The sequence below is a fragment of the Leucopleurus acutus genome, assembly GCF_964270905.1.
Source record: "Leucopleurus acutus genome assembly, chromosome: 6".
Taxonomy (NCBI): Eukaryota; Metazoa; Chordata; class Mammalia; order Artiodactyla; family Delphinidae; genus Leucopleurus; species Leucopleurus acutus.
In genome coordinates this window covers 89,151,329-89,166,870 of record NC_139149.1, presented here as the reverse complement: position 1 = coordinate 89,166,870, position 15,542 = coordinate 89,151,329, and the positions used below count along the sequence as shown (strand labels likewise).

The following is a 15,542-nucleotide window of genomic DNA, read 5'->3' as shown; positions in this document are numbered from 1 at the left end:
AATTATGACATCAAGATTAAGTCAGAGGGCTTCCCTGGTGGCGCAGCGGTTGAGAATCTGCCTGCCAATGCAGGGGACATGGGTTCGAGCCCTGGTCTGGGAAGATCCCACATGGCGTGGAGCAACTAGGCCCGTGAGCCACAGTTACTGAGCCTGCACGTCTGGAGCCTGTGCTCCACAACAAGAGAGGCCACGATAGTGAGAGACCCGTGCACCGCGATGAAGAGTGGCCCCCCACTTGCCGCAACTAGAGAAAGCCCTCACACAGAAACAAAGACCCAACACAGCCATAAATAAATAAATAAATAAAATTTTTAAAAAAAAAGGTTAAGTCAGATAACAAATTCAAGATCCTGTATGAAGATGGGGAAGGAATTCCTAATATTCCATTATGATTGTTTCAGAGTTTCCGGGCCTGGACTGCATCAAATTTCCCAACCATTTTATTTGCCTTAAACATGTTCTTTGGGACTTCCCTGGTGGTTCAGTGGTTAAGAATCCGCCTTCCAATGCAGGGGATGCGGGTTCAATCCCTGGTCAGGGAACTAAGATCCCACCTGCCTTGGGGCAACTAAGCCTGCAGACCGCAACTGCTGAGCCCACTCACGGCAATGAAGATCTTGCATACCACAACTAAAGACCAGATGCAGCCAAAAAAATAAATAATATATTTTAAAATGTTCTTTGTTTCTTGTTTTTGTTTTTTTAATTAATTTATTTATTTTTTGGCCACACCACATGGCATGCAGGATGCAGGATCTTAGTTCCCCAACCAGGGATCAAATCCATGCCCCCTGCAGTGGAAGTGCAGAGTCCTAACCACTGGACCTCCAGGGAATTCCCTTAAATATGTTCTTTGAATGCTTACCAAGTCCTCTACACACTTCCTAAAGTTTGGAGTGTCTCATCCTGCTTCCTGTGACAAGATATGTAAAAACCTTCTTTGTAAACACAGAAAAAATGTGTTTGTCTAATACATCCCACAATTTGTCCTCTCCATGTTGAGTCAAGTGTATGTAAACCATATACAGTGAGTCAAGAGACAGACTTAGGAGCAACCAAACAACCATCTTGGTGTTTCCAAAGTCCATCTAAGTGGATCAAACATCCAGCTATCTCCCATCCAATTCTTTCTGAGTCTGAAGTTGCTATTTGAGCCATGTAGATCTCTCTTATGATTTTCTTAGGAGTCATCCTAAAGAAGTACTCTTCCTCATGTGGTACATATATACAATGGAATACTACTCAGCCATAAAAAAGGATGAAATAATGCCATTTGCAGCAACATGGATGCAACTAGAGATTATTATACTAAGTGAAGTAAGTCAGAAAGAGACAAATACCATATGATATCACTTATATGTGGAATCTAAAATATGACACAAATGAACCTATCTACGAAACAGAAATAGACTCACGGACATAGAGAACAAACTTGTGGTTGCCGAGGGGGACAGGGTTGGGGGAGGGATGGAGTGGGAAGTTGGGGTTAGTAGATGTAAGCTATTATATATGGAATTGATAAACAAAAATGTCCTATTGTATAGCACAAAGCACTATATCAGTATCCTATGATAAACCATAATGAAAAAAGTATTTTAAAAAAGAATGTATATATATGTATAACTGAATCACTTTGCTGTATAGCAGAGATTAACGCAACATTGTTAGTCAACTATACTTCAATTAAAAAAATAAATGTGAAAGAAGTTTTCTTCCTCAGGGGAGGACGAAAATCCCACCAAAGGTCGAGAGCCTCAAAATGAAACCTAGGGGCATATTCCAGAAGCTTGGAAACTACTTAAATTTTGGGGGTGGTTGAGAAAGAGGCTGGTAATTTAGCATATATATCAGGCATCTGTGGGGAGTTCTCCTAAACTGACTTAGCAGGATTCTTGCTAAAACTAGATTTTGCAAGAAAGAATCCTTGGTGAAGAGAGGGTTCAGGGGAGATGGAGTAAAGTTTGGTCAAGCAAAGAATCTTTGTCAATACATACATATACATACACACACGTAGATACATACATACACATACACTCTATCTTACTGTATGGTCAGACCACTCAAGATGGCTATTCTCTTGCTCCCTGTACATCCTCTGCCCTACCAGTGTCTGCTTCATCTGTACCTTACTCACATGACTGACATTCGTGTGCACTTGCCCCAGGCCCCAGCTAGAGATTATTGTTGTTGTTTTTTTAATTGGGGTATAGTTGTTTTACATAGAGATTGTTCTTACCAAAGGGACAGTGAGGGGCATGCCCCTCTGCTGGTTTCCCTGGTAACTAGTGAACCAACCTAATGTCAATTCCCCCCATAACTGGCAATCTTCCCTTCCCCTGGGTGTGAAGACTGCCACCATGTGCTGCCCACAGGCTGCAGCACACAGTGGGATGTCACTCCAGGACCTTGCTTCAGACGTGTAGGATCCCCCATCCATTAAACCATTGATGTCTCTGTTGCTGACTCCAGGCTCTTTCTTTGGTCTTGAAGCTGAGCAAGTGCAGGCCTTGTAGGCCTTCAGAGTATAGCCCAACACTTACTCAAAAAGTAGCATACTGTAATATAGTTCTGGACCCATCTTTTTTTTTTTTTTTTTTTTTACTGAAATTATCTTGCTGAACACTCTACATCAGTACGTAGAGATATTCCTTTTTTTTAAAATACATTTATTTATTTATTTTTGGCTGCACTGGGTCTTCGTTGCTGCACGCGGGCTTTCTCTAGTTACGGCAAGCGGGGGCTACGCTTCGTTGCGGTGCACGGGCTTCTCATCGCGGTGGCTTCTCCTGTTGCGGAGCACGGGCTCTAGGTGTGCGGGCTTCAGTAGTTGTGGCACCCGGTCTTCAGTAGTTGTGGCTTGTGGGCTCTAGAGCACAGGCTCAGTAGTTGTGGCGCACGGGCTTAGTTGCTTCCACAGCATGTGGGATCTTCCCGGACCAGGGCTCAAACCCGTGTCCCCTGCATTGGCAGGCAGATTCTTAACCACTGCGCCACCAGCGAAGCCCTAGAGATATTCTTTATTCCTTTGTCACCTGCAGAAGACTCCATTGTATGGAGGTGGCGTAATCTCTTTGATTTAGGTGTGTCTCCTGTATATACCATAGAATTGAGTTAGCTTGCTTTTTAATGTCATAAAACAATTTATAACATTAGAATGTGATTACCAGTTCTACACTATCTATGTATGAACTATCTATGAATGGCTGCCATAGAAAATGTTTCCTTCCACTTAAATTAGGCCATTGTTTGGAAAAGCAGGACAAAATGCTGCGAAAGCAGTAGTCTTATGTGCTTTGCACATCATCTTGGACACTGTGGCTTCACAAAAGACGCCTCATGACATGGCCAACAATTTTCAGAGAGGCCCGTTTCCTAAGTCCGGTGAGAATAAACTTAAGATGAGATAAATATACATCGACTGGGCGCTGTCTCTGACATTTTATTTCTCTTTTATAGCTTAACTGAAAAGAGTATGATGCTGAAACAGACTGAGCCAATTAAAAAACTTCTCCTCAGCATGTGAATTGTGACTTCACTGAGGGTTTTTGGCAATGACCATCTGTCTGAAAGTTTCAAAGTCACCCATTAATCACACTGACCACCACAGGTTAGGGAGACAATCTTTGTAGATGTTTCCACTGTTCAGAAACACACAGAGCCACTGAGTTCATTCCTGTTCTGTGTTGTGATATGCTGGTTGTATGACCAGCAAATAGGAGTAAAGCATCAGGCAGTGATGAGCCAAGCTCTCTGGACCAGGCACAGCTGTGCTTTTCTGAATACACATCCTACCTAGACATTAAACTGTGACATAATCAGTTCAGAGCTTAGATGCAGGGTACAAGGATACGTTTTCTCTCATAGACCAGAAACCCAATCTCCCATCAGGAGATTACAAATTGTGGCCTGGCATCATCTTTGACTAGAAAGTCACTCCTTTTGTGCTTCCAGACTCAGGAAGTCTATTGACCCTCCTTTATGACTTATCTTCTCAATCACTCTTGAACTGAAATCCTCTTGAATAATGAATTTATCAGACAAAAAAGATAATGATACATACTGTCAACTGATGAGCTATTAACATAATTGTCCCTGCTTTCTACTCCAAGGACAAGGCAAAGTTTTCTCAAGCCTGATTCCCTTTGGGATAGCCCTATCATGTTAGCCACTACAAACCAAATAATCACTGCATGCCAGGGACTGTATCAGGCAAGTCAATTCATGTGCTTTCTTTCTTTTTATTCCATCTTTACAACAACACTGTGAGGTATATTCCCAAAGTTTTTTGTTTGTTTCAAGACAAACTTACCCGGGTTACCTCACACAATGAGACTTTAATATAATTATAATGATTCCTTTTTTTTTTTTTTTGGCTGTGCCACATGGCTTGTGGGATTATAGTACCCCCACCAGAGATCGAACCCAGGCCCTTGGCAATGAGGGCGTGGAGTCCTAACCACCGGACCGCCAAGGAATTCCCTATAATGATATCTCGAATGATGAAGTTATTATTATTTTTTAAGGATTTTAGCATGGTGTTGTGTATGTGAGTTACAATTTGGTTTGGCAAAATATAATAACAACAAACTCAAAGTAGTAGTGACCCAAACACATAAAGGCTTATATTTCTAATGAACAATAAGTTTGGAGGTGGGAGATTGTAATACAGCCTCAAGAATTTCCAGGCTGAGGTCTCGAGGAGTCTAGGCTTTTTGTAACATCTCTCCTGCACTTTTCCTTCCCTTGTAGTTCCTAAAGAGCTGCTGAATCTTCAGTCATCTGGTCGACCTTCCAAAGCATCCCTCCAAAGCAGAGCCAGCTTTTCTTCAAGCCCCAGCCCATGTTTTCTACATAAATCCTAGTGGTCATTCTCAGCATCCGTGGAAGCTGGGAAATGTAGCGTTTTATCTGGATACAACAACAATATTTATTTCCTAAATAAAATTGTGGTTCTGAAGGTAAGAAAGAAGAAAGGAATGGATTTTGAGGAGGCAGTTATGGTCCCTGCCACAAAGTGGATAGGTAATAATAGCCCTTCATCAACAGATTGTATAAGTGAAAAGCACTTTGGGCAATTCATAGCAAGTAATAATAATATAAATGTTTATTGAGACCTTACTCTTTATGTGCTTTACTATACTGTCTTATAGAAATCTCACAACACTCTGATGTAGATAATATCATGATCCCCATTCTCCAGATAAGCCTGTGGCACACAGGCTTAGTTGCTTCCACAGCATGTGGGGTCCTCCTGGACCAGAGCTTGAACCTGTGTCCCCTGCACTGGCAGGTGGATTCTTAACCACTGCGCCACCAGGGAAGTCCCCAAAAATAAAATTTACTTAATTATGTATATGTAATTAAAAGTCAGAATAATCGTTGCAGGAAGGGGGGCCAATTCCAGGGCCTGAGATTGGGCTCTTGTCTAACGCTTGGAAATAAGTTGTACAAGGAGACACACTTGGTGACAAAGCAAGAGACTTTATTGGGAAGGGGCACCTGGGCGGAGAGCAGGAGGGTAAGGGAGCCCAGGAAAACCGCTCTGCCATGTGGCCTGCAGTCTCAAGTTGTACGGTAATGGGCTTAGTTTCCAGGTTGTCTCTGGCCAGTCATTCTGACTCAGGGTCCATCCTGATGGCACATGCATTGCTCAGCCAAGATGGATTCCAGCGAGAAGGATTCTGGGAGGTTGGTAGGACATATCGACTGGCATTTCCTCTGTCCTTTTGACCTTTCCCGAATTCTTCTGGTGGGTGGTAGCTTGTTAGCTCCTCGTTCCTTACCAGGAACTCCTGTTGTAAGATAACTCATGCAAGTGGTTACTATCATGCCTGGTCACTGGCAGGCAGTTTCAGTCAGTGGTTCCCTTAACATAATCACAGCAATATTTTTTAGAACTTAAAGATTTTAAAGAACTTAAAGATTTTTTTTCAGTTGTTTAGAATTGCTGGCACACAGTGATCACAAAAAGCAGAAGGGCTTTAGTTGGTTTTATTACTGGTTTAAAATTCACTAAAGACAGAGCTCTCTATTATTGGCTGCACGGGGCAGATCTCTTCCATTGCTCTTCCTTTTCACCCACCAGTGTTCCATAGTTAAGCTAGTTGAAGCCGGTTTTGTTGATTTAATCATACTTTATAATGCAGTCAGGTTTTAGAAGGGAAGCACTGGGAATTCATATTTTTTAAATGACCAAACCTAAAATTCCTTATGCAATAAAAATGATTGCCCAATGACTTACCTTTCTGTGTACGCAATTGTCCTAAACTGAAGAAACTCAAGAGGAAAAGAATCGGAAAGGGACATGAGGGTTGCAAGTGCAAACTCCCAGAAGATCCAGATGAATGTGGTCCATGAGTGAGTGAGTGAGGCAGGGGAGAAAAGTGTCGACATGGAAAGAAATGCCCTGCCGGAAGTGGCCAGGTGGCATGAGGCGCGGCCCCTACTCAGCCTCGTCCAAATGTATCCCCGTGGGATGCAGGCCCGTGGTTACCCTGATCTGGTAATTTTTTTCATGAGGAGCCAACAATCTGATGTCTGTGTAAGATCCCTTGATTTTTAAATGATGGAAATTAATTCAAACTCTAGAAAACACTGTGCACTGCAAACAAAACACATCTGCAGCTGCAGTACGCTCGCAGGCTACCAATTTCCTAATGAAAAATGCAAGCAGTGATTGAACCAGTTACAGAAGCCAAGAAAATATGCTTTATTCTTCGATCCTTTTCCTTTCCCCAAATGTGACATTTTAGAAAAATCCGGATACACTTACATCATATCCATAATCTGCAGCTTAACAAGAAAAGCAGCATAATTAAAGAGTCTGAACGTCCAGAGCCCTCCTTTCTCTCGAGTCAGAGCCAAGGATGGTGTCACCCAGATGCCTGTTAACTAAGAGACATACACCAGATTTATTTAACCACTGGCAAACCGCATTTTTTTTTTTCCCTAGGGCAATAAGTTAAAAGATTATTTACCTCCCTTGGTTACAAAAAGAGGAAATACTTCTTCCAAGACTCGGGGTAGCTGCGGCCAGTTCTCCCGGAGAAATTATTTTACCACAAAGATTCAGAGCACAGAGCCCGGAAGCCTTTGCCCACCAGCCTCCCTGCGGCTGCACTGCATGGGCACCTTCTGAGAAGTGAGTGTTTTATTAGCCTCCAAAAGTTTCAGGCCCTGAGCATCTGATAGTTAAGACATCATTCTAAATCCCTGTATGTAGATTTCATTTGATTTGGCATTTGGCATATTAAAAGAGAAGGTTTTTTTCAAATGAAAGACAATAGAAGCTGTTCCCCGCTCCCCACCCCCCATTTCCACAGGGAATTAAAGCTTTGTGTATCTTAATTAAAAAGCTATTTGCTAAATCCTTTAACAGAATTTCTAAGTATCCTCAAGGTTGGGTTCCTGCAGGGGCCAAACAGAATTTAAAGCAAGAATTTGATGAAGCCTTTGTCCTCTGTGCGCATTAAGAATTCTCTGGTTTAAGTTGCATGGAAGCTGCCCGGTATGGCCAGGTGGGCATGGCTTCTCTATGTGACCTCCCAGAAACACAGAGTCTGCAACTGTGAGTCCCGAGGAAAAGCTTTGCATGGTCCCAAGCCTTACTGTTAACCCAGTAAAGACCCCAAAGTCTAATCTCTGACTCTGTCTACCACAAAGAAACAGGCCTAAGAAGGGCATTTACACGTGAAGGCAGTCATCTCCCTGTATAAGAGGAAAAAAACTCAAAAGAAGTGAAGTCTTTCCCTTTTTCACAAATTAGTTTCTTTTAAAAGAAAATGTCCATCTGTATCATATTATCTCTTTTCTAGTGGTTATGTTCTGGGTCAATTTTTTTTCTTTTTTTCTTTTTTTTGCAAACAACAACAAAAAGGCTAGAAATGACCATTAACAAAAACCAATGTGACCTGATTATATTCTCCCAAATGTCTATTTCTGAAATTTCTATCATCAGAGTATTCAGGTGTTTGGGGCAAGTGTGCTATTTTAACATCAAACAAGAAAAGAAAAGAATAAAGATATTCTTGATCATATCGTAAGATGGGAGGCCAAGTTGCTGACCCCAATTTTTTCTGGAGGGGTTGGGGTAGGGAGAGGGGATGATCATCTTAAAATTACCCAGTCCATTCTAACTACTAGAGCTTCACTTGATTAATAGAAAGCCTGTCTTTTAAAATGGAACCTCGGGACTTCCCTGGTGGTGCAGTGGTTAAGAACCCGCCTGCCAATGCAGGGGACATGGGTTTGATCCCTGGTCCGGGAAGATCCCACATGCTGCGGAGCAACTAAGCCCGTGTGCCACAACTACTGAGCCTGCGCTCTAGAGCCCACAAGCCACAACTACTGAAGCCTGCGCACCTGGAGCCTGTGCTCTGCAACAAGAGAAACCACCGCCATGAGAATCCCATGCACCGCAGCAAAGAGTAGCCCCTGCTTGCCACAACTAGAGAAAGCCCCCGCGCAGCAACGAAGACCCAACGCAGCCAAAAATTAAATCAATAATAAAATAAAATGGAATTTCTTCAAAAGAACAATTTTCTAACAGTGAAATTTCTAGCATCAGTGGAGAAAAGCTATTTTTAGAGAAAGATCCCATTCCCCAAAACAATATGATAGAGGCACTGTGTATCTTCCCCTCTGAGCCCAGCTGGCCCTATAGACCTGCTTATACACATGTGCCCCTCTGGAAAGACCCCTTGAAACCCTGACCACACGAGGCTTCAGAGAACTTGCAGTGATTTAGAACGTGCTGGAACCGTCCTGAAAGCCTTTCATTTGGCAGAAGTCATTCCTGCCCCTTCCTCCTAGTCTCTCAATTCTGGAAACATCTCCTCTCATAGAGAGCTGCACAGTCTAATAGTTACGTGTCTTAAGAGCATGGTGTTTGGAGTCAGAATGCTCAGGACTGAACTCCAACTCTGCAATTTACAGGAGAGGTTCCCTTAACAGACCTCCAATGAACGGACTCACCAGCTTAACCAATGCAAGTAAGTTATGTCTAGCACACCTGAGCACTTCAGCTTTCACTACTTTTGAATAAAGGATCAACTATAAGGCAAACGTTAGGATGTCAGAGGGAGCTCCTCAGACACATAGCAGACTATAGACTATAGGGCTGACTAGGAGAGAGATTTTATTTAATGTCCTTGATTTGGGGGGACCAATTTCAAAGCTAAGTAAACTTCTGTTACAACTCGGTTGTTTTAGGTGGTAGGTAAAACGTAAAAATAAAAAGGCTGACATATTTTCCTGGGTTTCAGGGTGGGCTGTGTTTAAACTATGCTTGGCACACAGTAAATGCTTGTGAAATGTCATTTCTTTTGTCTTTCTCCGTCCTTTGCTGCTCAATGCTTCTCACTCCACTACCAGAAAATAAACCCAAAACCATCTAAAGTAACCAAAACTTCCTGAAATTCTCCTCAAAAATGTCTTTTATGGATGAAATTGTGCTTTTGTGTGATTACAGAAGACAGCATATAACTCAGTAAATACTAATATAGCTGATGCCAAGGGGTGGGAACTGGTGACTGGATATCACCTCCAGCAGATGGTTTACTATGACCTCCTTCACCAACTCAGATAACACTGACAAAAGATACGCCTTGTTTATTAATAGTGATTATTTCTGTGGAATCAAGGGACTAGGGGCAAACGTGGGCGAGTGTACATCCTTATGGTGCCGAGGGATATTTGTAATTTGAAGAAGCGTACCCACTCCCTCCCCCAGGGTTATTCTGCTCTGCTCCCACCCCACCCTCAGTGGAGATCGCTGCTTTCGATTTTCTAGACTTTGTCTTTTAGAGGAGGAAAAATAATTTTCCTTCTACCTTTCATTGTTCCTGGCTAAGTACCCCACTCCCACCCTGTAAAAAAGACAGAATAATAGAGGAAAAAACATTTTTTTTAATTAATTAATTTATTTCTGGCTGTGTTGGGTCTTCGTTGCTGCGCGGGGGCTTTCTCTAGTTGTGGCAAGCAAGGGCTACTCTTTGTTTTGTTGCACGGGCTTCTCATTGCGGTGGCTTCTCTTGTTGCGGAGCACGTGCTCTAGGCATGCGGGCTTCAGTAGCTGTGGCACGCAGCCCAGTAGTTGTGGCTTGCAGGCTCTAGAGCACAGGCCCAGTAGTTGTGGTGCACGGGCTTAGTTGCTCTGCGGCATGTGGGATCTTCCTGAACCAGGGCTCGAACCCGTGTCCCCTGCATTGGCAGGCGGATTCTTAACCACTGCACCACCAGGGAAGCCCTAGAGGAAAAGTTTTTTAAATTATATACATACAGGAGCCCCACTTAAAAGGTGGCCAGAAGATTGAGGGTTATATTCCATCCTGAGCTAAGGAAAGGGATGGGGTCTGGGGCTTAAAGGTCCAGGAAGGCAATTCACCAGAAGGTGAAAAGAGGAAATGTTCGGTAAACAAAGGCCGCTGGGTCAAGCAGATAAGTCTCTCAGATGAAGAAGTATAATAGCTGTCTTCCTGATACAGATCCCTTTTCTCATGTAAATTTTCTTTACAAATGTAAAATATCCCTTTACAAATGCGTAATTTCTGTTCTGTTTTCAGAGCTTCTTCTATGCCTGCAGTTCATTAAAATAAACAGCTCAAAATAATTCTTATTCTCCGAAGAGGCATATTTCGCAGTGGCACATTCTGCTAAGCCCTCAGCATTCACAGCAGACAAATGCAAATAGTGTGTCCTTCTGGCTGCTCAGCTAACGTGTTCAATTAGCTTGCCTAACAACGTTTTATGACCCAATAATGTTCAGTTTCTCAAGCTGACGTTAGAAAGCTGACATTAGAAAGCTGACCAGGGCTCGAACCTGTGTCCTCTGCATTGGCAGGCGGATTCTTAACCACTCTGCCACCAGGGAAATCTGGAATGAAATTTAAATTGACTTTTCATAAGCAAAAGTGCCTCCCCCATCACTGGTTTTCAGCCTGCGGCACTGCAGCCAACAGTAATGATTTCTATTCAAAAAACAAACCTCAGTTACACACGTGTACACGCTGAGTAAAAGAATTTGTGCAGTGTGTTCATTGCTTACTTTTCTCCTGGAATACATGATGAATTTTTATGGAGGGTAGGATAGGAAGGGAAGAACCACATTCAAGTGAAACCCAACATCATTCTCCTCTACAGTGTCATTTCAAAAGCCAGATAAAAGCCAAACGAGGAGACTGGGAGAAGAGTGTCCAACGTAGCTGTTCTGAAAACCACCCTCCATTTCATTCTGGAGCAGGGAGGTTACACCACACATCACAAAAGCTTCTCTCCTCGCAGAAAATTAACTGGTAAGTGCTTTCTTGTTTTCTTTGAACTGCCGCGTTTGGAACTGACCTGATGAGGATGCCTGCAGATGATTTATTTATAAAGCAGTATTTGGACTAACTACCAGCTGGCAAAAAAGGAAAAGGACTCCTGGTAGTTTATGAAAAGCTCTCTGTGCAGATTCATATTTTTGGTCCTGTCAAAAGTGTTTAGGAAGAGTGTAACAGGGTTTACAACAGCTGTGATTAAATCTAAAACCCTGAGAGAACAGGAGGAGGTTGGTAGGGTAGGGGTTGGGAGGGCACAATGAACTTTCAGTCATTTCCTCAGCTTTTACCTAGCAAATTACAACTCATAAATGTAGCCTAGACTCAGAAATGTCAAACATCATTAGTGGAAAGCCCACTGTAGTGAAATCGAGTAGGAGGAAATGGTACTCAAGATGAAAATTGACTTTGCCCTCCTTCAATTACAAGGCAGGAAAAAAGTTCTAAATTGAGTTGTAATGTGGCTTGGTTTTCTCCTGTCTTTTTAAAATGAATAGCTTGTGGCTCTTCAAAACAAACATTTCTTTGTTGTTGCTGCGTTTTTTTGAAATCTCCTAATCAATTACCTGTTAGAATAATTGGTATCTGGGCTCATCTAATGAAGGACAAATGGCTAATTGAAGGCAAGTACTTGGAAGAAAAGGTTCAGCTAACTTGACTCTTCTTTTGGTAGTCAGATAACTGGGAGTACCAATTGTTTTTTGTCTGATCGTTTATCCTTCCCTCCAAATGAAAGCTAGTGAAAACCAAATGAAAATTTGATAACGGAACTTTCACCAGCAATTATTCTCTTAAATTGGCCCTTCTCACTTAAAAAAAAACTCGTTCACCCAAGCTTCCACAAACTTGTTGCTAAATTAATCCACTAGTATGTTTTGTTTTGTTTCGTGAAAAATTCAAGGGACTGCTCTCGAATCTCAAATTACCTAGTTCAAATAATTCCTCTTTCTAAATAATTCTCATCATGTTTGCACTTCTTCCAAACACTAAATGATTTTTAAGTTTTTTCACGGCCTTTATTTATGATTTTACCCAAGACTTAAGTCCTTTAGTTTATAAAAGAAGGTCATACATTTTCTGTGTTACTTTACCACTGTCATCTCCCCGAGAGATAGCTATTTAACCCAACATTCCCCTTTCAAAGGCTACAGCAGTTGAAGCTAACTCATGGAAGTAATTTTAAAAGAAGAAAAAGTTTTATGCTAAAAGACTTTTTTCCAAATTGCTTATAATTTTAAAAACTCAGAAGCTATCTAAATATCCAACAAATATGCAACAAATAGCTTTCTAGTGCAACCCAACTCTATGGTTGCACTAGAAAGCTACTTAAGAAACATCTTGTATATTATCTCAATGGAAATATTTAGTAGTCATTAAGTTATAACTTGGAGGGATCATGGATGAGTACTCATAATACTAACAATAATTATAATTATGTAAAAAAGTAAATGGAGTTGAAAAAATTGAAGAAAAATATGCAAAATTGAAAATGGCTGTGTTAAGCTGATAGTGAACTGATGGTATATCAGGGAGGAAAAACTTTTACTCTGTCCTCTTAAGTTCTGGTTCTGAAGGCCTGTGAATTAAACTAACGAATGACAGATTAGCAAGAGATAACACAACAAAATTTAATCATGTATTTTTATTAACATACATAGGGGAGTTCACAGAAAATTGTGACTCAGAGGGAAGGCTAGAATTTGGAGCTTATATACCAACTTAAGGGGAAGGGGAGAGAGAGAAAGATACTTACAGGAAAACAAGTGACTTCTTAATAAGGGAAGGGGAGAGGGAGAAAGGGGACTTATGGGAAAACAAATGACTTCTTAGAAATATAAATGGGCTTTAGGAGAATAGATAGACGATACGATAGTTTTTGTGAGACTTCTCATCTACGGCGATGAGTCAACCTTTCCTTGTTGCTCCTGGGGAGGGGATTTATGACAATTGAGTTCTTTTGGGACCTCAAATGCCTTCTGCTCAAAATAATTTTTATGCCACAGTAGCATATGCTGGACCCCTTCAGATGATATCGCTCTTCTTTTTTCCCCAAATTTTCTCTAATAGTTCATTACTTGTATAATTTTAAAACTTCAAAATTTTGAAAAGTCCCATCTACTTTTTTCTTCAGGTCTCAATTTTCATATAAACCACAAAAAGTTAAACCCTCAATCTGGTGGGGGGTCTTCAGTTCTAATTCACCTGGTTTCTTTGGTGGCATTAACTTTAGTAAAGGTTCCTGCCTCATAAAACTTCTTTTTTAAAAAGAAGATTTATTGAAGTATAGCTGTCTTACAATGTTGTGTTTAATTTCTTTTTTTTTTAAGTTCATTTATTTATTTATTTTTGGCTGTGTTGCTGCACGCGGGCTTTCTCTAGTTGTGGCGAGCAGGGGCTACTCTTTGTTGTGGTGCGTGGGCTTCTTATTGCAGTGGCTTCTCTTGTTGTGGAGCACGTGCTCTAGGTGTGCAGGCTTCAGTAGTTGTGGCATGCGGGCTCAGTAGTTGTGCCTTGAGGGCTCTAGAGCACAGGCTCAGTAGTCGGTGGTTCACAGGCTTAGCTGCTCCGTGGCATATGGGATCTTCCCAGACCAGGGATCAAACCCATGTCCCCTGCATTGGCAGGCAGATTCTCAACCACTGTACCACCAGGGAAGTCCCCTTGTGTTTAATTTCTACTGGACAGCAAAGTGACTCAGTTATACATGTATATATTCTTTTTCATATTCTTTTCCATTACGGTTTATCACAAGCTATTGAATATAGTTCCCTGTGCTCTACAGTAGGACCTTGTTGTTTATCCATCCTACATGTAATAGTTTGCATCTGCTAATCCCAAACTCCCAATCCATCCCTCCCCCACCCCCACTGCCTCATTAAACTTCTAATGAAAGTAGTAAAAGCCAAGACCACAATAAAAACTGATAGTATAAAAATTTTAAAGATAGAAAAAACAGAACTAGCTAAATGAAGGTTAGTAATGCAGCATTATCTTAAATTGGACAATTTCCAAACATGCCCCCAATCTGTGGTCCCACAATATCTTTATATTTGCTGTTTTACTTCCGTCTGTCACCCCAGAGTTTAATCCCAGCTATGCCTCTAACTCGTTTCATGGCTTGAGGCAGAGCAAACTTCATGGGCCTCAGTTTCCTTTCCTCTTAAATAAACCTGACGGGCAAGGTTCCTTCCAGTACTCCAATCTCACCCCCTTCCCCTTTTTTCAACCTCTGCTTACTAAGTCATTGCTCAATGTGCTATATATAATGGGTTCCTAGCACATACAGTGGGTACCTAATAAGTATTTGGTGAGACAAATCTTTTATTCAGATTCTATGCTTTCATATTCTTCCGTTGTCATAGCATGTTCTGATTATTCCAAGATACCCAAATAAGATGAAAAATGCTCTTCATTGTTAAAGAAACTGGTGTCAGTAGGAACAAAGTAAATATAAGTCAGGCACAAACTTTTTGCTAGAAATTATTTGCAAGTCCTTCCTTCAGCCTAATGAATATAATGGGCAAGATGATTCATTAGAAGGTAGAAGGGCAGGGGTTAAATAGACCCTGGCTTTGCCTCTGGAAGAGTTTCTCTCTGTGTGAAGCATACTGACCCAGGCAAGAGCCAACCATCCAACCTTAGTCTCATTGGCCCCTTGTTCAGCAAACGCAATCAACCAGCCCATGTGAACGCGAGTATGTGAAACACTGCACACAGCAAGTCTTTGCAGGATGAGTACAAATAAAGAATTTGCTTGTGATAAAGGAATTTATCACATCAAATAAAGAAGGTATGTTAGGGCTTTCTGAATGATTTAAATTTTGTTTTGTTTTGTTTTGGAAGTTTGCTATTTTCCATTTTGGGGGTGGTGAAGGAGGTTGTTTGTTTATCATTAACTAAGAGAAACCATCTGACATATCACATTCAGTCAAGCAAATATTGAACCATCAGCTGATTTGCTAGGAGAGGACACAAGGATTTTAATGGAAAGTTCTTGCCCTCAGTAAGCTTAGAGTTGTGCTGCCTGGGAGACATAATTAAGTTATTAAACTAAGAAGTTTTAAAACTGGGCTTCCCTGGTGGCGCAGTGGTTGAGAGTCCGCCTGCCAATGCAGGGCACACGGGTTCGTGCCCCGGTCCGGGAAGATCCCACGTGCCGCGGAGTGGCTGGGCCCGTGAGCCATGACCGCTGAGCCTGCGCGTCCAGAGCCCGTACTCCGCAAT

General features: G+C 41.7%; 1 protein-coding gene across 1 annotated transcript in view; it reads left to right on the top strand.

Moving 5' to 3' along the window:
• Positions 1 to 11,199: 11,199 nt before the first annotated feature.
• Positions 11,200 to 15,542, top strand: part of CMKLR2 (chemerin chemokine-like receptor 2) — a gene marked incomplete at its 3' end in the record, with an annotated part of 44,953 nt that continues 40,610 nt past the window's right edge. Inside the window, exon 1 of the mRNA XM_082841103.1 lies at positions 11,200 to 11,294. The remainder of the gene's footprint in view (positions 11,295 to 15,542) is intronic.